We start from the raw sequence: 12,964 nt of genomic DNA, 5'->3' as shown, positions 1-12,964 counted from the left end.
TCCCCAACATATTCCTGTTGAGTTGATTTAAATTAAATAAATGTATTGGAAGAGTAAATACATAATCAGAGAAATGGTTGAGGACAAGTTGGAGACATTTCCAAGGAGAAGAAATGAATATCGCTCTATGCTACCCAATATTCTTTTGGAAAAGTAATGAAAACGTTTCTTTTATGAGATTGAATACACCGCCAAGGAAATAGAACTACCAGTTACCTTTGACATGTGTTACTTCTACCCAGGATGTAGTGCTGAGCTGTCAAAGGTCAATGTGAAACTTTTTGCCACCTTGAAATCATGCAAAATACACAGCTGAGAAGCAGACTCATGTCTCAGTTAACAGAGGCTTATAAGACATGAATATTTCATGTCCCTTTGCCACCTCAAAGAACTCATACTTTAGGGACAATGTACCATGGTAAGAATCAGAAAGGACAAGAAGTATGCCTTTCTTTTGTAAAGAGGGTAAAGGGCAATTGTGCAAGGAAGGTGCAAAAGGAGAATAGGTGTGATGCCCTGACAGTGACTTGCTCTTAAGCAGATCAGTTTAGGAGAGTATATATGGAATGTGTAGGTCTGGAAATGGATTACCTTAAAACTAAAATAAATGGCTACGTCATTTTTTTAAATGTATCCTATGGAATCTAAATATCAATGCAATTTGTTACTCATTATCATTACTTTATAAAATGCATGGAAAAGCTCTTCTTTTCTAGTTGGAATTTATAATTTCTTTTCTCAATTAAATTCTTATTTTATCCTTTACGCTTGAAAGCTTTTTACTAATCACTCTGCAATGAAAGTGCCTTCACTGGGGCACTTCACTTCTCTGTCTTAGAAATTCACGATAGGAATCTGAGCTACACCCAGTGAGACATCTCGTTCTCTTGGTGCCTTCTTTAAGGCTGCTAAACATTGCAGTGGGATTCGTTAATTTTGCTTTTACTTTTGGTGGGTTTCTTACTTTAGAATGAAGGACGACTAAGGACTATTTATACTTTCTGTAGATTCCCTCGACTCTGATTTCTATTTCAAATATTGAAGGCAAAGTTTTTTAATTTTTTGCTTTTTGTTTTTTTCCTCTTCCATAACTTTACGGGAGGGAGGGAGGTATTGTCTCAAGTTACTTACCTATAGACTGATGCTAGCATGAATATAAGAGTTTCATGCTTTTGAACCTCTTTTGATCTTAATCCCAAATGCCTCCCTGTTCAGAGCCTTGGTGCCTCAAATTCTGCCCCAAAGGATGCATTATCTTAGACTAGCAGTCTTGTTGCTTTTCTCTACCAATGAAATGAGAGGGTAAAAGAACCCAGGACAGTGGGTTGTGAAAGAAGTGCGGAAGGAAGATAGAAGCTTAGAGAAAAGGTAGCTGGAGTTCTTAACAATGGAGAGGAGACTATTTTGAAGTTCTAAGACCAATTCCAACATGTGTGTCTCCAAGCAATTCTCCTATACCAACCAGTGGGGTATCCTAGAATTCAACTCTGTTCTGACACTATCTACTAGAGATAGCATCAGATCCTGCAGGTTAAGGGCTCAGTCATTCAAGACTGCCCCCCCCCATCCAGACACCAGTCAAGAGCCTAGGTTGTCACCTGTACTTTTGACCAACTGGATATAAATTGGAGGTTCCTACAACCCCCTCTTTGGGTTTGGTTAATTTGCTAGAGTGTCTCATAGAACTCAGAAAAACATTTTACTTACTAGATCACTAGTGTATTATAAAAGGATATAACATAGCTAGGTATGGGGAAAGGGGCAGGGCTTCCATGACCTCTCTGAGTGTGCCAGTGTTCTTAAATTGCCCTGTGTTCACCAACCCAGAAGCTCTCTGATCCCCAGTCCTTTTGGATTTTTTTAAAAGTTTATTTATGTTGAGAGAGAGAGAGCGAGTGAGCATGTGCGTGAGCAGGGAAGAGGCAGAGTGAGAGGGAGAGAGAGAGAGAATCCCAAGCAGGCTCTGTGCTGTCAGAACAGAGCCTCATGCAGGGTTCAGTCTCATGAACCATGAAATCATGACCTGAGTGACAATCGAGAGTAGGATGCTTAACCGACTGAGCCACCCAGGTGCCCCCTTTTGGATTTTTATGGAGCTGTTGTTATATAGGCATGATTGATTAAACCAATGGCCATTGATGACTGATTCAACCTTCTGTCCCTCTTCTCTCCCTGGGGGTCAGGGAATGGGACTAGGACATGGTTGATTCCCTTGGCAAGCATCTTTGATCCCTAGGTAGAGTCTAAAAGTCATCACATTAACATAACAAAAGAAGTCTTTATGGCTTTTATCACCTAGTAAATCCAAGGATTTTAAGAGCTATGAGGCAGGAACTGTGGAGAAGACCAAGTATATATGAAAAATCTGAATGGCCAAATACATGTTTCTTTTAAATCACAATATCTCATAGACGAAACACAAAGCAATTTGACTTCATGATTTTGCCTCAGACTAACTATGAAAGTATTCTAAATGAGAAAGCCTAATGTTAGAATCAAAGTTCCATCAAGGAGGAGAATGCAGAGAGAAAATTTTGGGTGTGATTCCAAATATCTGAGTTAAACCCATTTGTCAACACACTTGAGCAGCTTTATATTTTTATATATTAAGGGAGTCTCAAATTCCTTATGACTTATAATAAGACCTTTACAAGGGGACTATGTGGATTGTGTTTAGACAAAACCAGTTTGACCATTTTAACTTAACTGAAGTGTTTCCCATGTCAATTGACTTGTCGCCTGTTAAAAGGTAGAAATGTTAGTGCGAGAAGATAATGTTTTGTAATGGTTTTCCTCTGAGGGCAATGTTTTCATGTGTCCCGGTTATTTTTATTGCTTACATGAAAAAGCTATGCCACATGGCTTATGTATATACAAGTGTTGCTTTGAAGGCAAGCACAGGTTTACACCTGCTAAGCTTATGTTGGAATTTATTTTAATTCATTGTACAGGCACTGGCGTTTTAGCTAGCATATTAAAATACGATTAAAGTCATAGGACATTAGATATCATTTAGCCTTGTCTTTGTAACTTGCAGTTACAAAATTATGTATTAGCCAACCTAAAAATTGAGTATAATTAACATAATCGAATATATATAATCAAATACATGTATAATTAAAAGATAGGTGCATCATGGGCTTTGGAGTCTTGTGTTTGAATTTTGACTGTGCTGCTTGCTTTGGACTTTGAATAAGTTACTTAACTTCCTTTTGACTCCATTTCTGTATCTGTAGAGTGAGGATATTAAAGATCCTTCATGGAGATGTTGTAAAGGTTAAATGACACAATACAAATGAAGCACTTAGCATAGTGTCTGACAAACTAAGTGTTCGGTACACATTAGCTAAATTGTTTTTATTTATAAGAATTTGAGACAAATTGCTTATGTTTTGCGGTAATGTGGAATATATACTGAAGTAATGTGGAAATAGATATATTGAAACATCTTATCTTTTCAGTGGATGCCAAGGGTAAAGAAATACATATATATTATATTATGTCTAAATAAATGGGTCAGCATAAACTAGAGGTTTGGTTAAGCTCAGTGAACTGGTACGTATTAACCTGATTATGACGATGTAGTTACTGTGTGGGAACAAGGCCAGGACTCACTGAGACAAAATTAAGTCTTAAGATGCCAGGCTTTCAACTCATATACAGTGAAAACCTTCCTGTTACATTAATACCTAAACTTTTCTTTTTATTTACTACAAATCCATCTCCTTTTATTTTTTCTTTTTTATATGAGCAGGGGAGAATATTGTAATCATTCTTCATAAAACACTGCATTATAAAGACTTTTTGTAAATGTCCACAGGCGTCCTTAGCTGAGAATGAATCTATTTGAATAAAACCAGTAATCTGAAAGTAATTAAAGTAGTTTTGTAAGGTGCAGTAAACATCCATTGTTGGGTCTACAAAGCATTAGTTTATGCTATTGTGAAGAAGATGTCTTTTTAGGCCCTGAGCTGTTTTGAAAAATTTCAGAGGCCACAAGTCTGAAAAAAACAAGGACAAGATAATGACTGGAGACACAATTAATCCTGGTGCTTCTGTATAGTACAAACTGTTACAACAAGCAAAGAAAAAGCTGGTCAGGGGTTATAGAAAGAGAAGTTAATGCATAGTCTTAAAAAAAAAAAGCTTATATGTAGAGGACTCAATGCGTGGAATGAACAATAGCTGAGAAATTAAACTAGCATAAGACAATACATTGTGTTATAAAGAAAGGGAAAATGAATTTAAAATGTTTGCAGAAAATATGAAATATAATTTGTATCCATGTGTATGTGAAGACCAGATTGAATTTAGGTAAATACTTTTTTGTTTCTTTAGGCATGACCTCAGTTCATGTCAAGGTTTCAAAAGCCCATGCAATACGTCACACATTCCTGACTCAAAATTCTTGCCCACCATGTAAAGGGGTTGCACGTTACAAGGAGCCTGGAAGAAACTGCCAGTGCACACTCTGAAGGTCAACATTTATCAGGCAGCAACTTTTTATTACTTAACTCTTTTCAAACTTCCTTCACAATAGTCTGTGTTTATGAGGATGAACAAGAATAAACAAGACAATTTCTGGGTCTGACTCCTACCCTAGTGGCCTCCAAATTTGGTACCTGATTTAGGAAATTAAATCTAACCTTTAAATATGAAATAGTTAACTTCCCCACCCTGAAGTTGAATGCTCAGGCAGAGGGATTTCAGCCTTTCTGCTTCCCACCCCGTTTCTCACAAAACCGATTCAGTCAGCATTTTAGGAAAACCTCATTTTTTATCTGTGACCATTTCACATGGGATTTAAAATAAAACAATGGAGTATTCAGTTAGCCCCAGTGACCTCTTGTAGACTCCAGGTGGTCATTTAATGTCTGCTGTTTGAACGCCCTGTAACTTCAGACACATAAGAAGTATCTTCTTGATTCTGCATTGACTTGGCATAAAGGCATTTGGTTGGAGCTGGGCTCAGTTAAAGCAGTCCTTCTCCAAGTTGTGTCAAGTTGATGTACTGATCCAAATGAAGTATTTCTCCCTCATTCTCACCAATCTTGTGCTGAGTTTTATACACGGAGACAGTTGCGTCAATTCACAGATCTTGGGGAATGTCTTTTTAGTATCTGTCTGCATCCACTATTCCTTTTAGGCTGGACACACTATGGCTTCTGAAGAATCAAGCATTGGCTTTCAGGAAAACCAGGATCCCTCCCCTGAATACCTGTGGCTTGAGCATGCCATCTGCATCATATACTGAAATCCTTTGCACACATAATAATTATACTTTTCCAAATGAGTCTCTGGCTTCACAGTCATAGGCAGTTTTAATCAAAATAGCAGTGATTTTGAGCTAAAACTTTAATGTTTGCATTCCCTTGGAAGAGAGTTGCCAAATTTAGCAAAAAGCAAACAAACAAACAGCAATGATAAAGCTGAGTGCCTGGTTAAATGTGAACATCAAGTAAATCTTGATTTTTTTTTTTTTTTTTAAGAATAGGTATGTGCAATACAATAGTAAGGACATACTTTTTAAAAAAAAAATTTTTTTTAACGTTTATTTATTTTTGAGACAGAGAGAGACAGAGCATGAACAGGGGAAGGGCAGAGAGAGAGGGAGACACAGAATCTGAAACGGGCTCCAGGCTCTGAGCTGTCAGCACAGAGACCGATGCGGGGCTCGAACTTCCGGATCGTGAGATCATGCATGACCTGGGCCGAAGTCGGACACTTAACCGACTGAGCCACCCAGGCGCCCCAGTAAGGACATACTTATATTAAAAAAAATACTCACTGTTTATCTGAAAGTCATATGTAACCAAGCATCCTGTATTTCGTTTGGTAACTCTGTCTTGGAACCATGATAGATTATAGTTAGGAAAGATAGTCTCTGTTTCACAGTTGAAGTAATTGAGGCCTAGAGGGGGAAAATAGCTTTCCTTCCATATCCCAGAGATTTGCTGCATTTGGTCATTTCACTGGATGGCACGTTTGAGGGACAGCTGAGAGGAGGCAAGATTGTCTTGGGCATTTTTACGTGCTCGTATTCCTTTTGATTTTTCCATTCTTGCTCTGCCATACCTGCCTGCAAAATACATACTCAGATAGCTGCCAGTTGAGAAAGCTCTATTATATTATTTTGCCATTGTGGGTAAATTACTGATTTACTGGCTTTTTTACTTTTCCCTCATGGAGTGAATCTGTGTTGGTGGAATTTTAGGCATCAATTTGCGATAAATGGGAGAGAAAATTTGAGGTTGAGGTGTAGGTTCTCAAAATATTATTAGATTGGGTCAAATTTCAGTATCAAAAATATTAATGCTATAGACCTGCAACTGATGGCTGTGTAAAAAAAAACAGAACAACAATTTGGCCAGCTTAATAATATGTAGATAAATGACAAGTTTATACCTCTGCCCCAGTAACTCTGGGATGGGGGATTCAAAATATATACTTCACCTCCAATATTGCATTATAAATTTTTTTGAATGTAGCACATTTGAAAGAATTATACAGTGAATTGCCATATACCTATTACTTAGAGTCTACAATGAATGAACATTTTGCTCTATTTGCTTTATTGTGCGTCTGTGCATCTTTTCATCACTTTATTCATCTATCATCTCATCTTTGATGCATTTCAAAGTAAGTTAACAATGTTCGTATTCCTCATGCCTACACATTTCATTCAGCAGGTATATCATGAACTAGGACTCATTTATTTATTATTTTTAAGCTAAAAATTACATATAGTGAAAGACATACATCCTAAGTGTACCATTTGGTACATTTTAACAAATATATACACCTGTGCAACCTATAGGTCACACAGATTATGTCTGTGTAAGATACAGAACACTACCATCGCTCTAGAAAGTCTCCTCAGGACCCATTCCAGAATAAGCATTTGCTGTTCTGATTTTTTTTTTCATTATAGATTAGTTTTGCCTGTTTAGAACTTCATAGAAAGAGAATCACACAATATGCGATTCTTGTGTAAGGCTTCTTTCACTCAACATGTTTTTGAGATTTATGCATGTTATTGGGTGTATCAGTAGCTTGTTTGGTTTTTGTTTTACTAATGAGTAGTATCTCATTCTATGAATATATCACAAAATGGTTAGCCATCCCTCTGTTGAGGAACACCTGGGGTGTTTCCAATTTCTGGCTATCATAAATAAATGTATTATAGGAACACCTGGGTGGCTCACTCAATTAAGTGTCCGACCTCAGCTAGAACCTCACAGTTCATGAGTTTGAGCCCTGCATTGGGCTTGGTACTGACAGCTCAGTGGAGCCTGCTTCAGATTCTGTGTCTGCCTCTCTCTCTGCCCATCCCCCTGCCCCCCACTTGTGCTCTGTCCCTCTCTCTCAAAAATAAATAAACACACAAAAAATAAATTTGTTATAAATCTTTTAGTATATGTCCTGTGGACATTTTTCCTTCCCTTCCCTCAATCACTTCCTCCCATCTTCTGCCTCTGGAATAAATACTCAGGAGAGGAATCAACCAGGTTTGGGGAGCATTTTACTAGCTTATGTTATTTGAAAAATATTGGTTATTATATTGATTACCTACTAGCTTTGTTCTACTTTGCAAAGCTTGACTGACTTTAGTTTTTCTCTTAGCTTCTTCTCTAGATTTCTTTGCTCTTAGATCTCAAAGGATCTAGATCTTCTCAAATGGTTGAGACCAGTCAAAGACACTCTGGATCCCTGAAACTTGCTTAGAATAAGTCTTCATTCTATTCTGGATGTGGGACACCTCTGGTAGGGTCTTTCTCAGAATCACATTATATCAGGAGAATGAATGTGTCATTGACTTATTTTCTTATTCACTTGATCGTGTATTGAGTGGATGCTATATGCCATGCTCTGAGAATATAAAGATGATAAAACTTGGCCCTTGATTCAAAAGAGCACATAGACTTTTAGAGAGGTGGACAAGATAAATCGCCATTTCAGTACAATGTGGTAAATATTTTGGTAGGGATAAGTACAGGGTGCTGTGGGAGTACCTTGAAAATGCACTTGACCCAGAGTAGGGTGTATCAAGAAAGAGTTTCTAGAGGATATGAAGACTGAGTTATGTTATGACGGACCCAGGATCAGTTAAATAGCAGGTAATAAAGGGAGTGTGTTTTAGGCAGAGGGCTATGATAAAGTGTTGGGGGCAGGAGAAAGTGAGTAGCTTTGAAAGTTCAATGTCAATAGGTGAGGCTAAAGAGAAGGGAGGAGGGAGATCATAATGGGCTTTTAGATTTAGTTAAGGGTTACTTAATATTCTGAAAAGTTTACTGTGTATCTATTTGTATCCATGTAAGGAGTAGGTCATAGACCACCAGTTATTTCTGTACCTATTTTGATAAACTGAAAAGAGTCTCAGTTCGGTGGCTTCAGCATGTGCTCACTCTTCAAAATAAGGTTCATAATGAGTGTAAGATATCTAACTGGGGAAACTGCATTTTTTTTTCTTAAAAAAAAAAAAGGCTCAGTATCAGGCCATACATGAAGGGAAATTTCAGAATCTTTGCTAGAACTGGATAACTGCTGACCCCAGCATCCTTAAATTAACCTCTCAGGAAATGCAAGATTTATAAGTTGTGGGCTTCTTTTTTTTTCTTTTGAAAAAAGGTCTTAATAATTCAAAGAACTTTTTAATGATTTTAAAAGTGCATGTTAAGTACTTGATGGATTGGATCAATTCAGTCTTTGTAGTGCTGTGTGTTGACATCCTCCTCTCTACATATGGAAATTCGACAGATGTACAGAAATGCTACACAGGATGGGATGTTTCTTTATGACATTTCCTTGTGCATTTCATTGGAGAAAAGAAATGTGTATATGCACTTTATAGTTAGTCATTAACTATAAAAACAAGCTTATTCACAAACCTGCTTTGATCTGAATTTCCCGTGATTTATCTTTGGTGTCTTAGCATGCACTGAACTCCTGATTGTTATTAACTCCCCAAATATTTACATCACTCCAGATAATCAATGCTTATCACAGTCAATACAGATGTTACAAGATCCTAGAAGAAAGATAGTGTCAGCATAACATTTTAATTATTATAGCATGTGTTTTCAACTGTATCTTTTGTTTAGAGCATCAGCTAGCACAGCTACTGTATATATCTAATACATAGAAAATATTAAAATGGTAGAACATACAAATTATAGCTTTTCCCACCAAAGATTCGAAGCAATAGTGTGCGAATGCTTGAAGGTATTAATGCTTGTTTAATTAATTTAAATCATGCTGCTAGGACCGTATTTTCACTTTCTGTTCCCCTGAGCTTGTACTCTCAGCGTGGTTACTCAACTGTTATGTAAGACAAATTTGCTTGTGGATGTTTTAATGATGCAAAATATCTGATTTGAACTAGCACGTCACTTCTGTTAATGAAATCACAAGATGGACTATTGTGAGGAAAAAAATAATTTGACTTTATCTGTTTGGCAAAATTCTGCTTGGTTTGTAAGTTTCATTTTTAAGCACCATGCTTCATTTTTTACTACGCTGAGAGCAAAATGCTGCAAAGTTGTCTGAGACCTACGATATTTACTTCTGTGACTCCCCCCCCCCCCCCCCCCCCAAGTATTTCACAGCCACTCTGGCAGAGGTGGTTGCCGGTGCAATATATTGTCTAGCTTTTCCTAGCTGGAGGTACCTCACTACCTCTCTCGCTGGAGGTACCTCACCACCTCTCTTGCACTCTCTTGGTGCAGTTCTGCCAAGATATGTCCACATTCACTCTTACTGGAAGAGCTACAGTGTTATTTCAAGCAGCTGTGCCAAAGGTAACGGCACAAAAGTTACGCTGTGGTGGTGGGTGTGCAGGAGCAGGATGGGCCTCATCCAGCTCCTTCAGTGAAAGCTCCGTGTAGGTGGGGTGGAGAACTTGCTGATGGTTGAAAGTGGAAGGCCCGGGCTTCAACTTTCACTTGCGTTTTCTGATGAATATTTGCTCTGATAAAGTAAAATGCCTGTGCCCTTTCCCAGCTGTGGGGCTGGGCAAACTGCAAGTTACACCTTCAATAAATAAGAAATACCACAGGGACTTAGTTCTTTTTTCTTTCTTTCTTTCTTTCTTTCTTTCTTTCTTTCTTTCTTTCTCTTTCTTTCTTTCTTTCTTTCTTTCTTTCTTTCTTTCTTTCTTTTTCTTTTCTTTCTTTCATGAAACACCAGAAGAAAGGTATAGTAATAACAAAGCTCTAGTTTTAATAGGAGGCTTGTGATGATAGCTAAAATAGCTAGGAACTCCCCCCTCCTCCACGTCGTATCCACTAAAATAAGGGCTTAAGGAAAGATATCATAGCCAGGTTAGGAAACCTGCTTCTGCTCAGGTACTGCTTCTAGTCAGGATTCAGAAAAGAGGCCATTTCTAGAAAGGAACGACTTCTGTCACAGAGAAGACTGTTCTGAAGTATGAAGTATGAAGTATGTTCTGCTTTCTAGGCCTCCTGTCTTCTCCAAGGGCCTAAATTGGCCACACTGTTTCAAGCAAATGTGTTTGTACATGGTTTTCTTTTTTTAGTTTGAGATACTAAATATGTTGGATTTCCTCATAAGGAGACAAAAATAGTGATATTGAGAGCCCTTGGGGACTAGTGCAAGAAGATCTTGAGTCAGTAAAGTATCACAATAGGCCTCCTTTGTAAAGACAATGTAGAGAACTTAAATTAGCACTAGCTTCTTTCTCATGGAAAAGTCCTATTACAGTAATGCAAGAAAGCCTGTGAGATGCGGAGAGGCCTTGAAGGCAGGGAGTAGCATTTTATATTCTTAAAGGAGCTTGAGAATTTTATCAAACTCCTGTCTTTGACTTAAAGTACAACTAAAGAGAAACCATTCTGGAAAAAAATGAGTATAGCATTTACCTAAATTTAAAATAGTTTAAATAAACTATTTTGGACGGTTAAGTGTCCAACTTCGGCTTAGGTCATGATCTCAGGGTTTGTGAGTTTGAGCCCTGCGTTGAGCTCTGTGCTGACATCTTGAACCCCGGATCCTGTTTTGGATTCTGTGTCTCCCTCTCTCTCTGTGCCTCCCCTACTAGCACTCTGTCACTTTCTCTCTCAAAAGTAAACATTAAAAAAAAAAATTAAATAAAATAAATGAGGTGCCTGGGTGGCTCAGTTGGTTAAGCATCCAACTCTTGATCTTGGGGTCCGGAATTCAAGTTCCATGTTGGGCTGTGCCCAGAGTATAGAGCCTACTTAAAAAAAAAAAAAAAGGCAAACAAAATAAAAACCTCCAGAGAGACAAAACCCTCCCACATCCTCTCCATTCCATTCCATAAAATACTGTCATCACCAGGTTCCTTTGATTATTTTATCCAAACTAGAATATTGCACATTAACTTAGCTTATTAGAGTTTTGCCTTTGGTCACCATTTTTTGACTTCCACAGCTCAAATTTATGAACAAGTAAAGAGATCATCAGGATAAAGTAGGGGAAGTGAAATAATAGAGGTGGTACACAAGATATTACTGAGATAGAGGTTGGGCACTGAATCTAGCTGGGAGCAGGAGAAGTTGGTCAAGAAAAGCTTCCTAGATGTGGGTAGGTTTTGCTGGAGGACAAAGAGATTAAAGACGGGGAGGAGGTAAGGCTGCCTTTGTGGGCAGGAGCATCTTACAGGGTAAGGGCTTTTCCAATGACATCAATTTATAGTACTTCTTTTTTTTTTTTTAAATAGTACTTTTTCTAGATATAAAACTAAAATGTATTTAACATTTTAAAGATTCTGAACATATTAGAATGAAATAAACAAGTTGTAATTATTTGGCGGGATTGAATCTCAGATATGTTAAGTAACAAAGATCTTTCTGGACCAATCTTCATTTTGCAGAATTACAGTACCACATACTCATGTAAACTCTTGTTCATTGCCTCTATTTGTATGGAAGTGTGATTCATCCATGACCGAAGCCATCATCAATGTGTGAATCAGTTTTTTAAGTGAATCAAGTAATTTACAAATGCCCTGTTTTTTTTTTTTTTAAATATCTATTTTGGCCCAAGTTATCAAGATTTACTCAATTTTTATTATTTTGGATTATGTGAACTTGGAATTAATACTGCATTAGGACTTGGGGTAATTTTTTAAATGAATAATACTTTTAATAAATTAATTGAAAATAGTTTTGTACTAATAATTACTATTGCATTATTAAAGTTTCTTCCAGGGCATTGGTTCCAAAGGTACGATGTTCTTTCAAATAATGAATTTGCATTTCTTTGAAATATTTCATAATGTAAACTTTTCTCCAAGTCACACTTACTTTTCAGTTGATTAATACTTTATTTCTCTACTGAAATATTTAAACTGATTTTTCCTGTCTTACATATGGAATAGATACTGTCTATATGCTACAAACCTCAGGGTTTAGAGAGGTCAAATATGGGGATGGAGGCACACAATCCATAGGTCCTATATGATGCAACTCCAGTGGGCGCCATACACATAAATACAATCTGAAAGGCAACCAATATTCAGAATTGTAAATGGCTGCCCTGGGGACTGGGATATCGGGCATGGGGAAGGATGTTTTCTAAAAAACAAACTCAGTCACTGAACCAACTGGTTATTTAATTAATTGATAAGAAACCCTAGATGAAAGAAACCCTAGATGAAACCCTAGATGAAGAAACCCTAGATGAAAGGGATTCTTCAAAGTGTTTTTGGACCAAAAGTTTCCATAGTCTAGTAAGTTTGAGAAACTCTGGAATAAACAAGTTTTTCTCTGCAGGATCTCCCATAATTTTAAAAATGCTAGTGTGCTTTGTGAATCTACAAGTGAAGACTAAAATAGGCATTACTTCCCAAGCTTATTTGACCATGGAAATGTTTATTGGCAGATTTGGTACTAATGTTTCAAGGTCTTATCCATCTGGTGTTTAGTCATCACAGACAATCAGAATGACACTCCATTTTCATGGATCTGAAAAAATAGGCAAGGGA

The 12,964-nt window shown here is 37.3% G+C and overlaps 1 long non-coding RNA gene across 7 annotated transcripts in view; it reads left to right on the top strand.

The window, feature by feature from the left end:
* LOC132686321 (uncharacterized) overlaps positions 1 to 12,964 on the top strand; it is a 184,310-nt gene that overhangs the window by 120,157 nt on the left and 51,189 nt on the right. The window lies entirely within an intron of this gene.

The sequence above is a fragment of the Panthera onca genome, chromosome F1, assembly GCF_046562875.1.
Source record: "Panthera onca isolate mPanOnc1 chromosome F1, mPanOnc1 haplotype 2, whole genome shotgun sequence".
Classification (NCBI taxonomy): Eukaryota; Metazoa; Chordata; class Mammalia; order Carnivora; family Felidae; genus Panthera; species Panthera onca.
The sequence above is the reverse complement of the archived record's forward strand: the minus strand, read 5'-3'. Positions and strand labels throughout refer to the sequence as shown.